This window comes from Balaenoptera acutorostrata, chromosome 12 (assembly GCF_949987535.1).
Source record: "Balaenoptera acutorostrata chromosome 12, mBalAcu1.1, whole genome shotgun sequence".
NCBI lineage: Eukaryota > Metazoa > Chordata > Mammalia > Artiodactyla > Balaenopteridae > Balaenoptera > Balaenoptera acutorostrata.
In genome coordinates this window covers 57,681,999-57,706,173 of record NC_080075.1, presented here as the reverse complement: position 1 = coordinate 57,706,173, position 24,175 = coordinate 57,681,999, and the positions used below count along the sequence as shown (strand labels likewise).

Below are 24,175 nucleotides of genomic sequence, written 5' to 3'. Positions count from 1 at the left end.
CATTTGGTATTATAGGTACAGTAAAGAATATAAGTAAATCTACAAATATATCAGTTATTCCATGAATAATAGTTCCCTTTGAATTTACTAAGTTACTAAGTTTACTAAGTTACTAAGTATACATTTCATGTATATAAGTTTTTGTTTGTTTGATTGTTAGTTTTGGTTAAACTTGGGAGACTTTATTTACTTCGCCACATCACCAATCATGGATATGAGTGGCTAAGGCTTCTGTCTCCTCAGGAAAACACAGCACAATTGAGTGATCACAACCTTTGGAGAACTTCAGTCTTTGGTTGCAGCATTTAAGAGCTCCTGGTTTTGGTCCCACAAGCCCTTTTTGAAGTGACCTATGTATTTTTTTTTTTTTTTCTGTGTTGGGTGTTCATTGCTGCGTGCGGGCTTTCTCTAGTTGCAGCGAGTGGGGGCTACTCTTCATTGCATTTCGGGGGCTTCTCATTGTGGTGGCTTCTGGTTGCAGAGCACGGGCTCTAGGCGCGCAGGCTTCAGTAGTTGTGGCACGCGGGGTCAGTAGTTGTGGCGCACAGGCTTAGTTGCTCTGCGGCACGTGGGATCTTCCCAGACCAGGGACCGAACCCGTGTCCCCTGCATTGGCAGGCGGATTCTTAACCAGTGCGCCACCAGGGAAGTCCCTATGTTGTGTTTTGATGTTGGGATTATTGCCTTAAATCTTTTTGCTTCTTTTGATGAATCATATGGAAAACAAATTTGAATTCTGTTTATTAATGCTATTAAGTTTCAAGTGCCAACTTCTGGTAGAACAAATACCCAATCATTTGAACTGTTAAAAGATAAATTGAGGCATATTAAAAATTTTAAGAGTTTATTTGAGCAAAAATCAGTTTAAATCAAATCACCAAACTGGAAAGTGCTCCACCAACAGGAGCTAGGGGAAAGATTTTACAGAGAAGAAGGAAGTAAAGCAAGGAGATTATTTGATGGGCTATAGCTTAAGCATTCACTTTACTTGGGAAAACCTTATTGGCTGTTTGTGATCGGTTGTCCTTAGATTTTAATTTCTTAACCTTGAGAAATTTACAGGATTGGGTTTGGTTTGCTTATGCAATGCCACTAACACATTAGAACCATCTCAGTTTAATGAACTCCTTTTTAATTAATTTAACAATTGCTATATCTGGATTGCATTTTCTAAGAAAGAAAATATTATGTAGCTCATAATTCCAAATAGTTAATCTAAAAGTTAGGGCTTTAAGGAAAAGTCTAAAATAATTTATAACAAATAATTATTAAAAAAAAAATCAGGGGTTGACTTCAGATGCATATAATAGAAACTTGACTACAGTAGTAGCTTAACCAAATAGGAATTTAATTTTCAAATAGCAGGAAGTCTAGAAGCAGGTAGTGTTGCCAGCTTTAACAAATAAACATACAGGGCATCTAGTAACATTTGAATTTCAGATAAACAGTTTTTTAGTATAAGTGTCCCATGGGACAAATGTTAACTGGACAGCATTCATTTTATTTGGCATTCATAGAAGCAAGCTGTTTAGGGCTGGTGCAGCTGCTCAAGGATGTCAGCAAGTTCCTTCTAGCATCCTACTCTACTGTCCTTTCTTTGTGGCTTTTGTCCTCATGGTTGTAAGATGGATACTGTACCTCCAGGCATCAAATCCATGTTCTAGGCAGGAAGATTGGGAGAAAGAAAACTGGAGAATACAGTAGTCCTAAACCAACTGAGTCTGATCCTTTGAAACAGGAAAACAGTAGCTTCTCTGGAAACTCCATCTTGTAGACTTTACTTATATTTTATCCCCCAGAACTGGGTTGCCTGGCCACTGCTAGCTGCAAAGACGACCAGGGAAGTGAATATTTTTAATTGGGTACTCTGCCACTCTGAACAAATTTGATTTTCACTAGGAATGAAGAAGAGAAGGGTAGACATAGGATAGGCAACATGCGATATCTGCAATGAAAGGTAAAAGTAATTTTCAATGACTATTTTGAATTTTATTTTGACCACACAGATATGCATGGTGAATTTGGAAGGTGAAAGAAACTCAAAAAGTAGAATTTCCCATTGTTAGTCTTAACTAGTCTTAGGGTCCTCTACCTTCCTGAGAAATTATTGCCCATAGATTTAAGAATAGCCTTAACTCTAGCAAATTAGTGGGAAAAGCTAAAGAGACTGCTGGTAGTTTGACTCAAAAATGGAAATGGGGTCCCTAGAGCCATGCCCCAAAGACTATAGCAAGGAAAGTGTGTCTCTTGCTGTAAGATGCATACTGATTATGTTAACTTACTGAAGTCTATTAAAAGAAATTCATCTAAAATAGCAATAGTGAATCCTATCTCCATAGGCCAAAAACTCTTAAACCTGATAGAACAATTGTCCTCTCATCCAACACAATTTTACAATGAGGTTTTCTCCCTTATCTAAAGTGATTTTCTTACCAAGAGACAATTAACTAACACTGGACATTAACACCTCTCTCAACCTTTTAAAACAATTAGCATCAAATTATTTCTTTTCTTGTGGAAATTGAAGAGAAAATCATTAACAGATGGTACCAAATTATAAGATTTTTTTTTTCTATTTAGTATTTCTATTTTGCAGTGGTTTTACAAACACTATTGGTTCTTTTTTTTCAGCAGGAGTTTAACAATCATGATGGGACATTTTCTGCCAGTACAAAACCAGGGGCTCGTCTAACTTGGGACTATCAAAAGCAGTATCATGTGGTGACCATAGGCAGTTTCATTTTTCTGTACCAGTAGAGAAGTATATGTAAAATAAGAATATAATTTTCACCATGACTAATGCATTTCCAGTAATTATTACTAAGGTAAATTCTCAAAGAAAAACAGACATTTAGTTGTACTAAACTTTTTTCATTTTGTTTTGTTTTTACAACTTGGCTGCCTGTCTGTCTTTATTAAGGTAATACTTATTTGATTTCTAGTTAAAATAAAAGATTTTTGTCCAACCAAATTAACAGAATGATTATCTTGTCAGGGAGTAATGAAAATGAATATTTCCTCCATTTTTTGGAGTGGTATAGTTTTTACAAGCTCCACAGAGGATATCATTCAGATAAGGTCACACCAAATAGGAGTTTTGCTCATTGGATTAAAAATAGATCAGCTCAATGACTCAGCAGGTAGCTTATTGCAGTTGCCTACTAAGAACATCCTAATTCTTCCTTGTACTACATCACAGTGAAGTACTCATGTGGCTTTATGGGGATTAGCTTATTCAGCTATTAGAAATAAGATAATAGTATATCTAGGACATTCTGTGAGATACAACAGCACTGAGAGTATTATGGGTCAAATTCTGGTTAAGTATAAGTAAGCATATATTCAAAGATTTAAGTTCCTTTTAATAAATTTATAATAATGTGGCTAAATTGAAAGTGAACTGTGGAATCAGGTTACAGAGAGCACTTGATTGTGCTTGGATTTTAGAGCAGTGCCTGTTTCATTGTTCCATGAGCCTTTCTACCTGATTTCCCCTCCCCCTGCCATATGGGAAACCTCAGGGGGGCCTTTAATGTTTTCCTTTTTTCTTACTCGCATTCAGGCAGTGGCCAAGTCACCTCCAGTCCCAGAATATTCAGGGATGGTCTAACAAATGGAGTTGGTATTTCTCCTGAAAGGAGACAGGAATAGAAGGCCTACCTTCCTCAAAAATATCTCCCTCCAAATTATTGGCTATCCATAGGGAAACACTTTAAGCTAGTATCTTCCATTAACATATATTAATATGTCCAGCAACTAGTTGATAATCATCCTTGTACAGCCTCCAGATATTAGGTCCCAGAGTAACGTAGATGAATAAAACCAGATCTTGACCCTCTAAGGGCTCCTTTTAACTCCTGATTTATTAGACCCCTGAGTAAATAGATAGGTAAGTCACAATGTGAGGAAAAAGAAAAGTAGGAAGGTGGGAGAGTCAGATCTTGCAGGGCCCTGTACTGGAGAGTCAGCCAAGGTAGCAGGCCAGGGAGAAGGAGCGGCGTGAAGGCTTGTAGGGGCTTTGAAGGGAGGGAAAAATCAATCTAGAGGCTCTGAGAAGTGCAAAAAACAAGTTTCATTCTCATTAATTCTTTTTTTTATTGTAGTATAATTACTTTACAATGGTGTGTTAGTTTCTGCTGTACAACAAAGTGAATCAGCTAAACATATACATATATCCCCTCCCTCTTACAACAAAGTGAATCAGCTAAACATATACATATATCCCCTCCCTCTTACAACAAAGTGAATCAGCCAAACATATACATATATCCCCTCCCTCTTGGGCCTCCCTCTCACCCCCTCCCATCTCACCCATCTAGATCATCATTAAGGCTCACCTTGGAAACACTGCCTAGTTCAGCCCATTCCTCTCCTAGGTCGGGCCCTCAGCAAAACAGAGGTAGCTTCAGTTTGGTTGGCAGGCAGTGTGTTTTCCGTTTGGGTGGCTGTTTTTCCTCCAGGATCACCAGATTTACCTCCCCCTCCCCACACTCCATGTGGAGACCTGTTCTAAAGCTACTGACTTGAGAGCAAAAAGTTAAGGAAGACTTCATTGATAAAGGCTTGAAGTGAGATCCCTGCTAGTAATGTTTGCTTTTTTACACAGGAGTTTGGGAAGCTCTTAAAGGTTGTTCAAACCAGACCACTAAACTCCAATCTAATGCCATCCTATAAGGTTAACTTAAAAGGCATTACATTAATTCAGCAAGGAGCCCATGAGACTGATGTAGCTCTGATGTACTGGCAGCCTACGGAAGCAAACCAAAATCTAAGCATGCAAATGCTGAAAAGTTAGGGCAACCAATCACAAACTGCCATCTAGGCTTTAGCTGTAGCCAATCAATAATTTCCTTACTTTGCTTCCACATTTTCTCTATAAAAGTCTCACCCTCACCGCCCCCAGCTCCTGTGGGTGGAACGCTTCTAACAACTTCTGGTTTGGTGCTGCCCAACTGGAATAGACTTTTGCTCAAATAAACTCTTGAAATGTTCAATATGCCTCAGTTTATTTTTTAACAAAGATTAATCTTACTCAGTATCTCAAGTCTCTGTCCTCGACCTCATAGTTTTACTTATTTTCATTGTGTTAGTTACCCTTGTAAATGGCTTTCCATTCATTTGTTCAGAGTGAATGCTATTTTTCTTGTCAACTATTAATCCCAATGAGAGCAGTAAAAAATATTTATACTTCCTTTAAGAGTAGACCTGACTGTAAAAATAGATAGATAGAGAGAGAGAGAGAGATGAATAGATAGGTGGATTGATAATTTTCTAAGCATTATTTCAAGGTTCATCGATCTTGCTTGGGAGCCGGTAATAAGGCAGACTTGAATATATCCTCTACTCACATATTTCTTGGAACGTGATTGTTCATAACCTCCAAGAGGGCAGAGGCTCATCTATTGTCTTTGGTCCCCAGCACATGGCTCCTGCCTGACACTGGTCTGAGGATCAGCGGATTGAACTGCAGCAGCTTCACACAGTTGCTCCCAGGTGCTTGAAGCCGAAAGCTGTCAATCATTTCACAAGATTTACTGAATCTTCTTCTTGGCAGAGGAATTGTGAGTTTATATAAAGAGAATATATAATATTTAATTGTGAGTTTATATATCGGTCTAAGAAAATGACTTGAAAAAATTTACAAGGCAATATGAAATTGAATATAAATAAATGGAGTGAAAATACAGTGTATAGAGTTAATCTCTGAGAATACTGACTGATCTCAAGTGCTGGAATAAGTATAAGGGCAAATACAAATTTTCTCCCCTCTGAAAATAAGCAGAGAGATTTTCCCCTTCTCCCTTTACTTTCTGAATTTCTTTCTCTGTCCTTGTCAAATGTATGTAAATCTTTGTAATGGCTAAATAAGCCTCTGGCCAGTCTCACAACTCAGGAATGTTTCCTCAAGGACCTGGGAGCCATCTCTTTGAAGTGTAATCATCAAGGAAAATAATTCCAGTCTCCTGGAAGATGGGTTTTCTGGGAAAAGATGGGTCTAATTTGTCACCTGACTGTAAATTGTAAAAGCTACCCAAGTATTGAATGGTTTGTGTCCACTTAGCTGTATAAAAGAGGGAGATTCCCTTCTGTCTTTGTAATCCCTTTAGCGGGTTACCTGTGTGGCATATCACGTTCTGGTTTAATCTTATTCAAAATTTAAAATTTCCCTTTTTTTCTTTCTACCCTTGTGGAGAGCTTTTGAATTGAAGGAAGATTTGTTTTGATTATACTTCCCCAACACAAACATGGGCTGAGCTTTCTGGCAGCTGAGATATTGATGTTTGGTAGATTTCAATCATGACATTAATTCTGCTTTCTTTAAGTAATGGAGAATCAGTGCAGCGTGGTGGTCAAGGATGTGAACGCTGGAGTTAAAACACTTGCCATCAAATCCTGGCTCAGTGACTCACCAGCAGTGTGACCTTGTACCAGTCAATTGGAAATCACATCGAACTTCCCCCAAGTCTAAATTTCCTCATCCACTTTTTAAAGCCTCAGTTTCCTCATCTCTAAAGTTGTGAATGACAAATCAGCCCTGCCTGAACCTCATGGAGAGCGTCCCCCCACAACAAAGAGAGGCTCTGTGGCTGGCAGAAGTAGAAGGGAATGCTAGGCAGGCCACAGCAACTGCTGTGCAGACCACTGTTAATCTGCCTCTCCATGTTAACTCTGTGAGGGATGGGGTTGTGTCTCACTTTATAGCTTCAGTGCCCAACGTAATACCTAATACTTAATAGTTGCTCTATAAATGTTATTTTAATGAATAAGCAATGAATAACTCCCATAAGCAAAGTTTTAGAGGTCACAAAGCTGAAACAAGGACTACAGAGAGTAACAGTGGGAAATACAATTAAAATGTAGGTTAAGACCATATAGTAGGGAGACTTAAATGCTAAGCTGAGGTATTCATGCACTATTCTGTAGGCAGTAGGGAACCACTAAAAGTTTATGGACAGGGAAATAATATGCTCGGAGCTAAAAGCTTAAGAAGAGTAAACCAGTAGCAACGTCTAGAATGAATGGGTGGTAGGACTCCTAGTAGATGGGAAGATGTTTCTAATAGAAGATGTTTCAAACAGAAGGCAGTCATTCAGGTTAGAGCAGTGGTTCTCAATTGGGAGTGATTTTGCCTCTCAGGGGACATTTGGAAACATCTGGAGACATATAAGTGAGGGGGTGCTATTGGCATCTAGTGGTTGGAGGCCAGGGATGCTGCTTAACATCCTACAGTGCACAGCAAAGAGTCATCCTGTCCAAAATGTCAGTAGTATCCCACTTGAGAAACTCTGGGTTAGAGACAATTAGAATGCATAACAAGAAGAGAACAAATGCGGCAGACATGAGTGGCACTGTGGAAGGGGAATACATAGACTTTTGAAAATGACTGTGTCTATAGAGCAGAGGAGAAGGCAGAATTAGAAGCAAACAAACAACAACAACAAAAAACATTCCAAGGTTTAAAGCAGATATCTGGGAAGATGATGTCAGGAACAGGAATAGAGAAGTCAGAAGGAGGGCCAAATTTTAAGGGAGAATGATGAATTTGTTTTGAGTTTGAGATTTAACTGGATACCTTAGCATAATTCCAGAGGCAGCTAAAAATGTACTTGTGGAGCCTAGAAAGAGGCTAAGACCAAAGATATAGATTTTAGGAGACATTTGCAGTGAGTTATTGGTTAAAGGAACGGGAGCAGGTAAGAGTACTGAAAAAGGGCAAAGAGGAGATGTGGTCTGAGAACAGAATTTTGAAAGACTGGGAGAAAACACAAAGGTCATATTACTATAAGACAGTGATGTTTATAAAATCATCTTATTTTTCAGAATATTGCTCTACTTTAGCAATTAATTTCCTCCCACAAATCCAACATATTAATTAGACTACCTGGAAGTGGGTCATTCCTAACTGTTCCTAAACTCTTGTTAACTCCATATCAAAGAACCTCTTGTTCTCTTGTTTTTAAATAATAGTTTTATTAAATTCCTCAAATCCTCTTACAAATCCCAAACATATTCTCAAGCTTGGCTCAATAGAACATCATTTTTAAAGCATTCTTTTCCTTTTATTCTGTGACTATCTTTAGCATTTAAGAATTATTTAGAAATTATTTTCAAGACTGGCCTTCTGCAAAATTGAGAAGTATGTTATTTGATTTCAGACCATAGCGAGCCTCTGGCTTATTTGCTGTCCATAGAGGAAAAAAGTGTGAGCATGAGCTTATATCCCAGCTTTGCCATGAGTGAGCCATGTGATCTTTGGTAATATTCTTTCTCTCTCTCATTTAGAAAATTTAATTATATCTACAAAAAGGTACATGAGTTTTGTCAGAGACTAACATAAACATTTAATGTGGTAGTTGCCCACAGACCCTTCCCAGTGTAATATTACCCAAACCTTTACTGTAAATTCCTAGGCACAATTCAGAGGCATTACAGATTTTTTAAAACTTTCCAAAGTTTTTATTTTGAAAAATATCAAACCTACAAAAAGTTGAAAAAATAGTGCAATGAGCAGCCATATACCCTTCACCTAGATTCACCTATCATTAACTTTTGTGACGTTTGGTTGTTCTCTCTGTCTTTGTCTATCTATCTATCTACCTATTTATATTTATTTTTTGCTAAATGACTTGAAAGTAAGTTATAGATATCATGAAACTGTATCCCTAAATACTTAGTATACATATCCTAAGAACATGGACATTCAGCTATAAAACCACAATATTATTATCTCACTCTAGAAATTTAACATTGATACAGCATACTATCTAATATATATACAGATTTTAAAATTGTTCCCCAAATGCCCTGTAAAACAGTTTTTTTCTTTTTTCAAGGTAGGATTTAGTCAAGGTTAATGTTTTTCTAGTCTGCTTTAATTTAGAAAAGTCTTCTACATTCTTTGGTCTTTTGTGACACTAATCATTTTGAAGATTACAAGCAAGTAATCCCACAATCTGGAATTGTCTGATTGTTTTCCCCTGATTAGTTTTGGGTTAAATATTTTTATAAGTATACTACACAGTATACTACACAGAGGATATAATGTATCCTCTCATTGTATCACTTCAGGAGACACGTCGTATCAGTTTGTCCCATTATTAACAATATTAAGTTAGGTCACTAAATTAAGTCTTTCAGATCCCTCCTTTGTAAAAGTGGCTTTTCTCTATTTTAGTTAATAAGTAATCCATAGGGTGATATTTTAAGACATGTAACTAGTCTATATTGTGGTCTTCGAGTTCTCATCTGGCCTAACCTTCTTAGTAGTTTTTGCCAGTTTATTAAGTATGGTTCACCAGAAAACTTTTTTTTTTTAGTATGTAAAGTATCCCTTTTTTTTTTGTTTTTAGTATGTGAAGTATCCTATATAATTTGTTTTGTTTTATTTTTTGCTTGAGTTAGCTAGAATTGGCTTTTGTTATTTTCCACCAAATACCGATTCCTACAATGTGAGAAAACATTGTATAAAATTCCTACCTCACTGGGGTAAAGATTAACATTATCTTCAGGGTTTCAAATATGACTATGATACCACACAAAGGCCCATGCATACAGGACCTCCAGATTTTTCAGGATACATGTAGAAAAACATTTTTTATCAGGATGTGTAACTGGTGAGCCCTGGTCAGGTTTGCTTAGCTCAGTCCCTCCTATGCCTCAGATAAATGATACACAAGCCCATGGACTGATCATTGTTACCTAGCTGCAATGAGACTGTGCTGTTTGCGATGCTTAGTCATTGTCATAACTCTGTGGACAATGTAGCATGATGAAACTAGTGACAGACATTATATCCAAATCCTAGTTGCTAGATACAGATGACCTGGCTTGCTAAAGGCAGATTTTACAACCATATTAGGTAATTTTGCTGGAATTTCAGGGTGACGTGGGTTGTATTTGTTAATATAATAATCGTAGTAATAGAAAAACAAATCTCAATGACAATTCAATAGAAACTTAATTCCTCTCTCAATGTCCAATTGGTGTTTGGTGAATGATCTTCCATATAACAACTCAGACTCTCTGATATCTTCCATCTCATGATCTGCCATCTTCTGGAGCCTTGGGGTCCTTTGCTTCCAGTGGCAGAAGAGAAAGGTCACGTAGGTTTTTGATTTTGGTTTTAGAAGTACATGGTTTATATAATCAATTTTAAACATAGAACAAGAGGAAAGAGAATGAGATAAATAACCAGGGTTAAAATAAGGTACCAGTAGGGTGGACGGATCACTGGAATTCTATGTTATGCAGTGTTCACAAGTGGTCGAGCGAAGAGTTTCAACATATGGAAAGAGCCGACACAGGCTACTTCCACTGGGGAAAAACAGGGGCAAATACACCTGGCCAAAAGCTATAGCTCACCAGCAACTATGCAGGAGGGTTTAATGGGCCAGGCTGAAAGTGCTGCATATCACTTCTGCCCACATTGACATTCTATCAGCCAAAACTCAGACCACACCCATCTGTAAAGGAGGCTAGGAAATATGGTCTAGGAGCAAAGTGATAACAGCTTTGAAAAGAGCCAGTCATTCTCTCCCACAGAGGCTGTAGGAGTTTTGGCAAACCTCCACCTCATGGTTACCTGTGAAGCTGAGAGGGACTGTGAATGCTAGAGAAGTTGCAGTCACCAAACACTCCAAGCCTGATGGTCTCTGTTGTTTTTGGCTGGTTTGGCCTCACTGCTGCAAACTTTTACTTGTATTAAATATATGTCAATGAGTGCTACATTTCACTGAGGTCTCAAACTCACTCCTCTGCAGGATTACTTCAGTAGCTGAGAAGCACTCCCACTACTTTCTTAATATTTTTTAGAAATGTTAAAGGCATCTCTAGCTAGTCACCTAATTGTAAAGAGTGTATGATAAGTTTTAGATAGAAGCTGACCTCAGCAATGTACAAGTATGAAAGTGACCCTATTCATCACCACCAGTTTTAGTTAAATGTCCCTGCCCGGGTGAAAACTCAGACTTATATCCAGTTACTCCCCAGATAACAAGTCCTTTTGTCTCTTTCAAACATGAGGGGGTCTTGTCCAGATTTCCAGAAGTATGTATGTCCAGGAGGAAAGTGACACAGTTTTGGTGAGCAGCCAAAAGGCTGTATGAGGTTTGGTAAACCCTCACTTGTGGTTTTACCTGGAATAAGTTATTGAAAAAAATATTTGAAATGTGTTGCTGGCTGGCATGGTGCAAGGAGAACTATTAAGGCCTAAAATGAAGTTAAAGCAGGAATTCGAAGAGGTAAAGTGAGCACCAAAGCTGGATTAGCCCTAAAGTTTCTGAAGAACTCTGGTGACCTTGAGATTCCACTCTGATGGCTGCACAGAGTTTGGGGGACAGGAGATAAAGGTAAGGGCCTATTCAAGTAGAGCATCTACTAGGAGATCTGCATAAAACCAGGACCCCAAAAATCCCAAGGAAAAATTAACTTATCACTCAGGAGTAGACAGCAAGAAACTTGCATCTTGAACTTGATCCTAGTTGAAGACAATGAGATAGAAAAATGAGACTGAAAAATTTCCCCTGAGCATTTATAACACAAGCTGATCTCCAAGTGGATTTTCATTCCAAAAGCCTGCCCCCTGTGAGTTTTGAAAACCTCAAATGATCATTGAACTTGAAGTGGTCTCAGGTTGGTAGTTCCCCCAGGCAACAGGCAGGAGGACTGCAATTTCAAACTGGACCTCAAAGAAATTCCACAGATGAAATGCCAAGGCCAATGATTCAGCTCTCAGTAAAAAAAAAAAAAAAAAAAATCTAACAATGCAAGGAAATAAGGCACTCAAAGCTAGAGCTAGCAGAAACAAAACAGAAGAATCAGATCTGCAAAGACTTCAGAAATTGCAATTGTCAAGCCCAACATAAAAGTACTGTGTTTAATGTGTTTAAAGAAATAAGAGTGGCTTGAAAATACAAGCAAGGAACAGAAGACTATAAAAACGGTTAAGCAGATATGATAAAGAGCTGAACAGAATTTCTGGAGATGAAAATTTTAATAATTAAAGTTGAAAACTCAGTGGACAAATTAAGCATCAGAATACACTACCCAGCAAAGTTATCATCAGAACTGAAGGAGAGATAAAGAGTTCTCCAGATAAGCAAAAGCTAAAGGAGTTTATCACCACTAAACTGGTCTAACAAGAAATGTTAAAGGGTCTTCTTTAAGATGAAAAGAAAGGGTGCTAATTAGTAATAAGAACATGTATGAAAGAGTAAATCTCACTGGAAAAGTAAATATATAATCAAGGTAGTATGTTAATTACTTAAAAAGCTAATATAAAGGTTAAAAGACAAAAGTAGTAAAAACAACTATAACAACAGTTAAGGGATATACAAGATAAAAAGATGTAAAACGTGACATCAAAAACATAAAACATGGGTGGGGAAAGAATAAAAATGTTGAGCTATAGAATGGGATTAACCTTAAGTTGTTATCAACTTAAAATAGACTGTTATAGACATAAGTTATTATATGTAACCCTGATGGTAACCACAAAGCAAAAACCTATAGTAAGTACACAAAGATAAAAAGAAAGGAATATAAGCATACCGCCAAAGAAAGTCATCAGACCACAAAGGAAGAGAACAAAAGAAGAAGAAAGGAACAGAGAGGAACTACAAAGAGAGCTAGAAAATAATTAACAATATGGCAATTAGCACATAGCTATCAATAGTTACTTTAAATTTAAGTGGACTAAATTCTCCAATCAAAAGACAGAGTGGCTGAATGGATTTAAAAAACCAAGATCTATCTGTATTCTGCCTACAAGAGACACACTTTAGATGTAAGTACACATACAGACTGAAAGTGAAGGCATGAAAAAAGATATTCCATGCAAATGAAAACCAAAAGAAAGCTGGAGTAGCTACCCGTGTATCAGGTAAAGTAGACTTTAAAACAAAAACTGTAATAAGAGACCAAAAAAAGGGTATTACATAATGACATAATAATAAAGGGGTTAATCCAACAAGAGGATATAACATTTGTAAATGTTTATGCACCCAACATAGGAGTACCTAAATATTAAAGTAAATATTAACAGGCCTAAATGGAGAAATAGACAGCAATACAATAATAGTAGGGGACTTTAATATACCACTTACATCAATGGACAGATCATCTAGACAGAAAGTCAATAAGGAAGCATCAGCCTTAAGAAACATGGTAGAACAGAGTGACAACAAATATTTATAAAACATTCCATCCAGAAGCAACAGGATACACGTTATTCTCAAGTGCACATGGAATATTTTCCAAGATAGACCATGTATTAGGTCACAAAACAAGTCTTAATAAATATAAGAGAATTGAAATGATATCAAGAATCTTTTCCAACAATGGTATGAAACTAGAAATTAATTACACTAAGAAAACTGGAAAATTCACAAATGTGTGGAGGTTAAACAACATACTACTGAATTGCTAATTGGTCAAAGAAGAGAAAAATTTTAAAAATACCTTGAGACAACCGAAAATGGAAATGTAACATACCAAAATGTATGGAATGCAGCAAAAGCACTTTTAAGAGAGAAGTTCTTAGTGATAAATGCATACCTCAAGAAATAAGAAAAGTCTCAAGTAAACAACATAACTTCACACCTCAAGGAACTAAAAAAACAAGAACAAATGAAGCCAAAAGTTAGTAGAAGGAAAGACATAAAGATTAGAGCAGAAATAAATGAAGCAGAAACTAAAAAGACAAAGAGATCAATGAAACTACTAGCTGGTTCTTTGAAATGATAAACAAAATTGCTAAACCTTCAGGTTGACTCACCAAGAAAAAAAAAAAAAGAGAGAGGATTCAAATAAATAAAATCAGAAATGAAAGAGGAGATATTACAACAGATAACACAGAAATATAAAAGATCATAATAAAATACTACTAAAAATTTCATGCCAACAAATTGGACAACCTAGAAGAAATGTGTAAATTTCTAGAAACATACAATCTACCAAGAAGGAATCATTATGAAATATAAAATCTGAACAGATCAATTACTAACAAGGAGCTTGAATCAGTAATCAAAAGCCTTCCAGCAAACAAAAGTCCATGACCAGAGAGCTTCACTGGTGAATTCTACCAAACATTCAAAGAAGGATTAATACCAATTCTTCTCGAACTCCTCCAAAAAATAGAAGAGGGGGAAAATCCTCCAAACACATTTTATGAGGCCAGCATTCCCCTGATACCTAAGCCAGACAAGGATACTATTAAAAAGAAAATTACAGGCCAATATCCCTGGTGAACATAGATACAAAAATCCTCAACAAAATATTAGCAAACCAAATTAAACAATACATTAAAAGGATAATACACCATGATCCAGTGGGATTTATTCCAGGGATTGCTAGGATGGTTCAATATCCACAAATCAGTCCATGTGATATACCACATTAGCACAACGAAAAATAAAAATCATATCATCATCTCAATAGATGCAGAAGAAGCAGTTGACAAAATTCAACATCCATTTATGATTAAAAACTCTCAACAAAGTGCATATAGAGGGAATTGACTGCAACAAAATAATGGCCATATATAACAACCTAGAAGAAATGTATAAATTTCTAGAAACATACAGTCTACCAAGAAGGAATCATTATGAAATATAAAATCTGAACAGATCAATTACTAGCTTGAATCAATAATCAAAAGCTTTCCAACAAACAAAAGTCCGTGACCAGAGAGTTGACAGTTGACATTTTACTCAATGATGAAAGGCTGAAAGCATTTCCTCTAAGATCAGGAACAAGACAAGGATGTCCACTCTCTATGATTTTATTCAACATAGGAAGCCCTAGCCAGAGCAATTAGGTGAGAAAAAGAAATAAAAAGAATCCAAATCGGAAAGGAAGAAGTAAAACTTTCACTATTTGCAGATGACATGATGTTATATATAGAAAGACTGTACAGATCTAGACTCCATCGAAAAACTGTTATAACTAATAACTTAGGTAAAGTTGCAGGATACAATTTTTTTTTTTTTTTTTTTTGCTGTGTTGGGTCTTCTTTGCTGCGTGTGGGCTTTCTCTAGTTGCAGTAAGTGGAGGCTACTCTTCATTGTGGTGTGTGGGCTTCTCATTGTGGTGGCTTCTCTTGTTGCAGAGCACGGGCTCTAGGTGCACAGACTTCAGTAGTTGCAGCATGCAGGCTCAGTAGTTGCGGCACGCGGGCCCTAGAGCAGGCAGGCTTCAGTTGTTGTGGCACATGGTCTCAGTAGTTGCAGCATGCAGGCTCTAGGGCATGCAGGCTTCAGTAGTTGTGGCACGTGGGCTCAGTAGTTGTGGCACACCGGTTTATTTGCTCCGTGAAATGTGGGATCTTCCTGGACCAGGGATCGAACCCATGTCCCCTGTGTTGGCAGGTGGGTTCTTAACCACTGAGCCACCAGGGAAGTCCCAGGATACAAAATTAATACACAAAAATCTGTTGTGTTTCTTTACACTAATAACAAACTATCAGAAGGAATTAAGAAAACAATCTCATTTACAATTGCATCAAAATAATATAATACCTTGGAATAAATTTACCCAAGGAGGTGAAAAATGTGTATTTTAAAACTGCAAGACATTAATGAAAGAAATTGAAGAAGACACAAACAGAAAGATATTCCATGCTCATGGATTAGAAGGATTAATATTGTTAAAATGTCCATACTACTCAAAGCAATATGCAGATTCAAGACAATCTCTAACAAAATTCCAATGGCATTTTTCACAGAAAGAGAACAATCCTAAAATTTGTACAGAACCACAAAGACCCTGAATAGCCAAAGCAATCTTGAGAAAGAAGGACAAAGCTGGAGGCATCATGGACCCTGATTTCAAACTATATTACAAAACTATAGTAATTAAAACAGTATGGCATCGGCGTAAAAACAGACACACAGATCAATGGAACAGATTGGAGACCCCAGAATTAAACCCAAACATTTGTGGTCAATTAATTTACAACAAATGAGCCAAGAATATACAATGGTGAAAGGATAGTATCTTCAACAAATGGTACTGGGAAAATTGGACAGCCAAGTGCAAAAGAATGAAACTGGACCACTATCTTACACTATACCCCAAAACTAAATCAAAATAGATTAAAAATTTGAAAGTAAGAGCCTGAAGCCATAAAACTCCTAGAAGAAAACATAGGTAGCAAACTCCTTGACATAGGTCTTGGCAATGATTTTTAAAATCTAACACCCAAAGCAAAAGCAATAAAAGCAAAAATAAACAAGTTGGGACTACGTTAAACCAAAAAGCTTTTGCACAGCAAATAAACCAACAGCAAAATGAAAAGACAGCGTACTAAATGGGAGAAAATATTTGTAAATCATATATATGGTAATGGGCTAAAATCCAAAATACACAAAGAACTCATGCAAATCAATAGCAAAAAACCAAACAATCTACTTTAAAAATGGGCAGAACATCTGAATAGACATTTTTCCAAAGAAGACCTACAGATGGCCAACAGGTACATGAAAAAGTGCTCAACAACATTAATCATCAGGGAAATGCAAATAAAAACCACAATGAGATATCACACCTGTTAGAATGGCTATTATCAAAAAGACAAGAAATAACAATGTTGGCACAGATGTGGAGCAAAGGGAAACCTCATGCACCATTGATAGGAATGTAAATTGGTGCAACCACTGTGGAAAACAGTATGGAAGTTCCTCAAAAAATTAAAAATAGAACTACCATATTATCCAACAATTCCATTTCTTGATATTTATCTGAGAAAAACAAAAACACTAATTCAAAAAGATATATACACATCCATGTTCATTGCAACATCATATACAATAGCCAAATATGGAAACAACCTAAGTGTCCATTGATGGATGAATGGATCAAGAAATTGGGTACACATATCCAATGGAATATTACTCAGCCATAAAAAGAATGCCATTTTTGATAACATGGATGGACCTCGAGGGCATTATGCTAAGTGAAATATGTCAGACAGAGAAAGATAAATACTGCATAATCTCTCTTATATGTGGAATCAAAAAACAAAGCAAGCTCATAACTACTGAGAACAGATTGATGGTTGCAAGAGGTGAAGGGTAGGGAGTAGAAGAAGTGGGTGAACTATTTTTTTAGTTTAAATAAATTGAATAAAAATTTAAAAAAATAATTTAAGTTGAAAACTCAGTAGATGAATTAAGCTTCAGAGTAGAAACAGCTGAGAAGAGAATTTGTAGAAGAGTCCAGTTCAAGCTTTTAATCTTGTAACTTCAGTTCTGTTGAGGGCAATTTCAAAATTCCAAATTTGTTCAAAGCTGAATCTTCTTTGCTTCTCTAGCGCAGGCCTGCTTCAGGCTTCAGAACCTGAGGTCGGGGAGGTGGCCTTGTCAGCTGCTTCTTTCCTCCCAAAATACCTCCCCCACTTCTGTGGGCTGTTTCTGACCTCTGCCACCCTGTGCCAGGGGAAAAAGTGATTAGGGGGAAAGGGAAACAGTTTTGTATGTCTGGTACTGTGTCATCTGGTGTCAGTGCCCTCTGGGTATGAAGACTATCTAAAAATGACACTTTCTCTCCAAATTTTTTCCCAGAAGTACACCGTCTGCTTCCGCATACTCTGACTATAGCTCCTTGTTGCAGACAGCACTTCTCTGGCTGTCAGCTTTTGATAACTCCCTCAAATCTGGACTTCTGGTGGTTTCTTTCCCAATTGGGGAGCAAGAAGGCAAGATTCCTTTTCAGATGATCACAGGCCAGTGCTTTTTGTGGATTCCACTTTATTCCCTGAAACATACTACCCTTTGCCCCCTGTATGTGAAAGGCCATTTTACACCCAGTATGGCCCTGCAAACAAGTGAAGCTTCAGCTATGTCTCCAGCCTTCACATTTGGCAAGGATCAGACCCAAGTCCTTCTTCCTGAAACTCCTGGAGACAAGTTCCGGGAGGTCTCCTTGAGGTACTTCTCATTTGGCTTGAAGTGAAGGGGGAGCACACTTCTCCCTGACTCCATGTGAAGGTGGGGGGGAGAGAAAGCTGTTTCCAAAGAAATCCTCACCTTCCCATCTTCTCTACCTCAGTCTCTTTATACTGTCAAGGTCAATGGTGAGTTCATGAAAGACAGAGTATTTACACACTTAGCAGGTGCAGAGTGACTTGGGAGTACTGGTCACCCATTGTGTTGATTTCAGCTTTGGGAGCCTGGCCAAAAATGAAGAGAGAAGTGCCATTTGAATATCTTGTTTCATTGGATTTTATCCCAAATAATTAAAATAATTACATTTTTTAATGAAGCAAAAAAATGCAAATAAGATGCTATAATTTCTTTGATGTCAAAAATTCAAGACTGAGGGCTTCCTGGTGGCTCAGTGGTTAAGAATCCGCCTGCCAATGCAGGGGACATGGGTTCGAGCGCTGGTCCGGGAAGATTCCACATGCTGCGGAGCAGCTAAGGCCTGGCACCACAACTACTGAGCCTGCACTCCAGAGCCTGTGACCACAACTACTGAAGCCCGTGTGCTGCGACTACTGAAGCCCATGAGCCTAGAGCCTGTGCTCCGCAACAAGAGAAGCCACCGCCACGAGAAGCCCGCGCACCACAACGAAGAGTAGCCCCCGCTCTCCACAACTAGAGAAAGCCTGCATGCAGCAACGAAGACCCACCGTAGCCAAAAATAAATAATAAAATAAATAAATTTATAAAAAAAAAAATTCAAGACTGAAAATGCAAACCACACAAGGGCAGAAGATATTTGCAATGCATATTACAAAAGTTAATGCATATTACTCAGAATATATAATTCTTACAAAAAAATAGAAAAATGGGCAAAAACTTGAACAGGCTCTTCAAAAAAGAGGATATCCAAATGACCAGTGAACATAAAAATGTGCTCAAGCTCAGGAGTTATCAAGGAAAAGCAAATTTAAAACACAATGAGATACACACACACACCATTATGCACTCATCAGAAGAGTTAAAATAAAAAACGGAAAATACCAAGTATTAATGAGAATAAGGAGCAGCTAAATTTTTCCTATACCAGTGGGGTGAGGGTGTAAATTAATACACCCACATTGCAAAAATGCCTAGCAGTAGCTATTAAATCTGAACTTTTGACCCAGCAATTTTATTCCTTGGGTATTTACTCAATAGAGCATTCATGTTGTGCTCTAAAAGATATTCTCATGAATGCTTCTATCAGCATCATTCATGATAGCCCCAAACTGAAAACAATTTACGTATCTATAGATAATAGAATGGATACATAAATTGTGGTATATTCATACAATGGAATACCATGCAGGAGTAGAAATGAATGAATTACAGTTACAATAAAATAGATGAATCTCATTTATATAAAAGAAGTTGAACACAAAAGTATTCATACTGCACAATTTCATTTATATAAAGTTTAAAAACAGGCATATGTATGGTATTCAAAGTCAGAAGAGTGATTTCCTTTTGGGAAGAAGGAGGGAATAGTGATTGGGAGAGGGCAGAAATGTCATATCCAATTTCATGGCCTATTGGTATTACATGGTGTGTTTGCTTTGTGATTACTCATTGAACTATAACCGTATGATTTGTTCACTTTTCTGTACCCATTTTATACTTCAATAGAAAAGCAAGTTCTTTAAGGGGAGAAAAACATTCTATAAAAAGACAAAGATCAAATGTGGGTCAGAAATATTAATAAACACTGATTTTGAGTCTGTGTTGTTTCCTTCCTAGATTAATGACAACGAACTGATCTCTGTGAGGCTCAGTTTCTTCATTTATGAAATAGGAATGATGTAATTAATCCTTCCCCAGAGGATTGTTGTAAATGTCAAATGACAGGATATATATAAATGTGCTTTGAAAACTGTAACAAGCATCAGTTATAATAGCAGGTATATATAAATGATAAAAATTTCAAGGCCAATTTTTCTTCACAAATTGTTCTCTTTCAAAAAATCATATAACACCCAACTGAGAATCAGTTAACGGAGCCCTCCCATACTATTTAATCCTCATGAGTCACAAACAGATGTACTATATGGCCACATAGATATGTGAGTCTACAAGATAAATTTAGAAGCTTTTCACGGTAACAAAATATTGGCATCTTAACACAACTGACTTGTCTCAGTGGTCAAGTGTAGGAAAGACTCTTAATCTGGATATCTCAACTATTTGGTTGCAAATAACAGAAGCCAACTCAAGCTAACTTAAGCAAAAAAGAATGTGGAGATGTCTCAGAGAACTCAAGGGTAGTAAAGCAGTTGGGCTTCTGGAATCAGAAACTATTCAGCCTTGAAGAACGTGGCAGAACTTGCTCTCCTGTCTCAGCCACGCCTCTTTAAGGTTGTCTGCTTCATTCTTCCCTCACAACAGACTGGTTCTCTTTCCTTCCCTGTGCACAGAATGGGGAAGGATGGTCCTAAAACAGTTCTGAGCTGACAGTCTTTCCTCTCAAAAGACCAGCCTAGCCTGATGGGCAATTTCTTGGCCTTAAAGAAAATTTCCTGGGAGAAAATCAGTTTAACCTGGCTTGGGAAGAATGATCACTCTGGTTTGGTCAACTGGCCAGAAGTACAGTGTCATTTAGTACAAATGTGTTTAGTACAAATAGTCCACTGGGGGACTACCCCAGTGGGCAAGATGTAAGTTTTCAGAAAAAGGGAGTTATGAGCTGGGAAGACATCCATAAAAGCTTTTGTTGCAATTTCCTATAGATTTTAACTGTAGTAGTTGCATCAATCAAGTTGCCTGCTTTCTATCTTTCCTCTTCTTTGAGAGTTGTTCCCACAACCCTGCTGAGAATGGATATCAAACCACTTGACTCTTGCTATCCAGGTGACAGCTGACTGGGCCAGGGTTTAATATCTGACACATTACAGGCCAATCATAGTTTTTCTGTCTGAAATTTGGAAATGAGATGTGAAAGCTGGGTCAGTTACTCATGGGTCCTGGACTTGTAAAACCATAGAAGGTTGATACTGGAGTAGCCACGCTAAGACACATTCAGGCAAGGGAAACTGACCTACAGATACTCAGTGAGTTAGAAGCAGCTGACTGGAGAAATGGAAGAAAGACCATGTTGGTTTTAAGAACAAAACACTGACTGGTTTCTGACCTTCCCAGGTTCAGTCTCGTGCAGTCTTAATCACCAGTGTGCAGTTGGGTTCCATGAAATCATCTTGTCTGTTTATTGCAGATACCAAACTAGCTCAGTCAACTTGAGTAGATTTATGTTGACTGTAACAAGAGCAATCTGAATGAATTTGAGAACATCAGGGCCCAGCGAGTGTCCTTTCTACCGCACACAGACATGAGGTTTTTTTGCTTTGAGCTCTGCCCACAGTTTTACAAAATCAATGGCTATTTTTAGATTTTCCAACAAGACATTATTTCATGCCTACCATGTTTAGCATAAAAAGCATTAACAAAGAAATAAGACACGTGGTCGTAGCCTCAGGGGCTACAATCTAGTTGAGAAGAGAATACAAAACACACCTAAAACAATTAGAGACTAGAAAAAAACAATATATAATTAAGTGTTAAATTTCAGGGCACAGAAACATTACTACCATACAAGAGACAGATCAAGATCCTTGTGGCTTGAATGGGCAGAGCTGAGAGAGGAGGGGGAAGGGTTCCACAGTGAGCAAACCAGCAGGACTGGAGAAGAGGGTTCACATGGCTAATTGGTAGGAAATTTGCTTAAGAATAGTTCTCTTATTTCTGATTACTGGCTTCTAGTTGGTGGAGAGTTCTCTTGTAATGTTGGGAAATTATGAAAGCACATTGCTTTAATTGATGTTGTTCTTCTCTGTAATCTCATAGCATTTTCAATGCTCAGTCTGCTTTCACTCACTTCAGTTTAATATAAGGAGATTAAATTTTCTGAGGCCAATCAGCTGTTTGTCCTACTCAATGAAGTATTTTGTAAAAAACATTAACAATTGTGTCTAAAAATCTCACTTTCTTTATTGTATGTTGTCCTGTATGATGATGATTAATCGCAAATAAACCAAATACAGTCATCTAAATATGAACAAACATGTGAATATTCATGTAGCAATTGAAATTCACAAAATGTTTTACTTTATAAAATAATCACCCTACAGTAAGTATATAGAAATAACACTAGGAAGTTATAATAAAAGAAAATTGTTACAGTCATTATATATAATCTTCTAACACACACAAAAAATATAGCCTGGAGAATGAAACAAAAATATATGTACACTCTTTTATGACATTATTATGAAACTATTATTAGAATTCCAGAATTGACCTGTATAATTAATGAACAATGACCTTTATTTGTTGTTAACCTTGCCATAGATTACATGAATCTGTTAATAAAACCACCAAAATAGTTGTCCTATGTGGGTAAATGACTACTGTGATATAGTTTGATAACTATATCTAATTTATTGTTGATGATCAATCATGTTCCAAAACAATATGATGAAAACAATGTTTTAAAAGATGGCTCATTTTTTTTTCTCTCTATAGATATTTACAGTGTCAAATTTAACCTTAAAGTATAGTGATGAACACAAAAGAATTCTGAATAGAGAATTTACACAATCCATTCTGTCCTTTCTATATCACTGTTTTTTTTGTTTTGTTTTGTTTTTTAAATTATTTACTTATTTTTGGCTGTGTTGGGTCTTCGTTTCTGTGCGAGGGCTTTCTCCAGTTGCAGCAAGTGGGGGCCACTCTTCATCGCGGTGAGCGGGCCTCTCACTGTCGCGGCCTCTCCCGTTGCGGAGCACAGGCTCCAGATGCGCAGGCTCAGTAGTTGTGGCTCACGGGCTTAGTTGCTCCGCGGCATGTGGGATCTTCCCAGACCAGGGCTCGAACCCGTGTCCCCTGCATTGGCAGGCAGACTCCCAACCACTGTGCCACCAGGGAAGCCCCTATATCTTTGTTTAAAATGGTTTTCTGAATAGGATAATTTTCTTTTAAAAAAAATAGTTGTTTTATTTATTTGTTTATTTGTCTGTGCCAGGTCTTAGTTGCGGCATGCGGGATCTCCATAGCTGCACGCGGGATCTTTTTTAATTGCAGCATGCAGGATCTGGTTCCCTGATCATGGATCTATCGGGCTGCCTGCATTGGGAGTGCAGAGTCTTAACCACTGGAGCACCAAGGAAGTCCCACGATAATTTTCATTTAATCTTTAGTGACTTACTTGATCTTTATACTTCAAAGATAATTAATTAGCATTTATTTTAATTATTTTTTAGAAAATTATAATTTCGTGGACTATGTATCTCTTTAATTTTACTTAGAATCAACACTTATCAAAGACTTATTGATTCATTAATAAGAGAACCAGCAAGATGGTGAAGCTTTTCTAAAATATATCTCTTTAATTTTAAAAGAAGTTTTATTAGAACGATGTCCATATGTTTATGCAAGTAATTTGAAATTGTAATTTTTAATTTTTTTTAATTAATTTATTTATGTATTTATTTTTGGCTGTGTTGGGTCTTCGTTGCTGGGTGGGCTTTCTCTAGTTGCGGAGAGTGGGGGCCACTCTTCATTGCAGTGCGTGGGCTTCTCATTGCGGTGGCTTCTCTTGTTGCAGAGCACGGGCTCTAGGTGCACAGGTTTCAGTAGTTGTGGCACATGGACTCAGTAGTTGTGGCTTGCAGGCTCTAGAGCACAGGCTCAGTAGCTGGGGCACACGGGCTTAGTTGCTCCGCGGCATGTGGGATCTTCCCGGACCAGGGCTCGAATCCATGTTCCCTGCATTGGCAGGCGGATTCTTAACCACTGTGCAACCAAGGAAGTCCCATAATTTGTTATTTTTTAAATGTCGTATTTTAAATTTATAATGCAGGCATAAATACTATCTAAAGAAAATTAAAAACATATTTAGATTAAAATGTTAATTTAGAATAGTAATGCTTTTGTCTTAAATTGTTTTTAGAAGTACTTTTTAGAAATCATTTTACATAAGAAACTCAAAATGAGGGTGTACAGATATTACTTTCAAAACATAACTCAGAAGCAAAGCAAGGTAAAATGTAGTGTAAAACTCCAGTCTGGACTTTTCTTTTGCAATTGACTTGGCAACAAAATATTCAAAGAAAGAATCATACATAAGAAGTTTACCAATCTGGAAATACCCCATTCTTAGACAAAAAATAGGGACTTAGGGGAAAGAAACCGGCATTTATTAAGCTTCTATGCTATGCTAGGCATTT

General features: G+C 37.3%; 1 non-coding gene across 1 annotated transcript; it reads right to left on the bottom strand.

Annotated features, from left to right (window-relative positions):
• Positions 1 to 227: 227 nt before the first annotated feature.
• LOC114238833 (small nucleolar RNA SNORA25) lies at positions 228 to 352 on the bottom strand. Its single transcript, XR_003624103.1, has one exon. It is a non-coding gene; the product is annotated as a small nucleolar RNA SNORA25 (small nucleolar RNA).
• Between the last annotated feature and the right edge of the window lie 23,823 nt (positions 353 to 24,175).